Source organism: Pavona decussata, unplaced genomic scaffold, assembly GCF_977016875.1.
Source record: "Pavona decussata unplaced genomic scaffold, jaPavDecu1.1 SCAFFOLD_56, whole genome shotgun sequence".
Classification (NCBI taxonomy): Eukaryota; Metazoa; Cnidaria; class Anthozoa; order Scleractinia; family Agariciidae; genus Pavona; species Pavona decussata.
In genome coordinates, this window is record NW_028145478.1 from 37,501 (window position 1) to 38,816 (window position 1,316).

The following is a 1,316-nucleotide window of genomic DNA, read 5'->3' on the forward strand; positions in this document are numbered from 1 at the left end:
CGAGTAGCGGTGCAGCCGTATGTTTTTCTCGGATTTTTTTTCTGAAGTCTTGAACCTTAATAAATTTTTGCGTATTGTTTTTATTTTTTGCGCATCTCAGGCGATTTTGAATAGGCAAAATTCTCTCCAAAATTAAAACAAAAACGAAAAAAAAAAAAAAAAAACTGAGAAAAAAAGTCGTCCAAAATTTTCTCATGCGAACGTAAATAAAACAAATAAAAATTCTTAACATTTGCACTGTGGCTCGCATGACTCGCACGGTGGCTCGCTGGCTCGCAGATTTTGCAGAACCTGCCCCTTCCATCTAAGGAACACTGGTTGCTTGCCATTATCAACATCATCAACCTTCCTATATACATTTATGATTCTGCATTTATGATTCTGCATTGGAACACGTACCAATCAATATTCCAAACTCTGAAACAAAAGTTTATGAAGAGAAAACGGCAAACCTTGCCACCACAACAATGTACGCTGTTAAACGAGGATAACTGGGAAGAGCGTCGTGTAGAATTCCCGGTCACATCCAGGAACTTACTAGGACAAAACGGCCAACAGAATCAAACGCATGGGACTTAAATATGTGAGAAATAAAGGATTTTATTTAAAATTGGTGACAATGAGCAAGTTTACTACCCTAATTTATAACGAAGTTCTACCGTTTCGAAATGGGTACCACCTGATTTTAAGCGTAGAAACACAACTTATTAAAGACCTTACCTCAGATTATCAATAGCTTTCCATCTTCCACTGGCTTTTTCGGTGAACAATTCCCCCTGCTCTTTGTCGTTTTTTTTTGCCTCCATGGAGGCAGCCCGTGAAAAAAGGGGAAATCGTTTCCAGTACCACTGGAAAAATTGTGGTCTTTCCTCCTTTGTAAAATATATCACAGCCGTAATAACCACTGAATAAGATAAAAGGTAGGTTTTTTCCAGGCTTGTCGATTCATGTGAAGGCCACATGGAGAACACCACGCAGTGAAAACATTCCAAAAGGAAGGTTTGCTCGCCTCATTGCACCGTGTTTTTGTCCCCCATATTTGTTTTCAAACCTTGCTGCTTGTTCCCAGTACTCTATCCTCCAATTTCGTTGATCTGTCCCAGTCCAGTAAGAATTCCGGAAGACCACAAAAGCACTCGAAAATGCTGATCACCATTTGATCACGTGTCACTATGGTGATGGGAGAAAAACAACTCATCATGTGCGCTCCACACTCGAAAAGTGTGGAAACTTGAATAGACTTTGACAGATGAATGAATGCGTAGCCTTGTAGTATTTGTTTTGTGGGAAATCATGTGTTTACGTAATCAAAACAT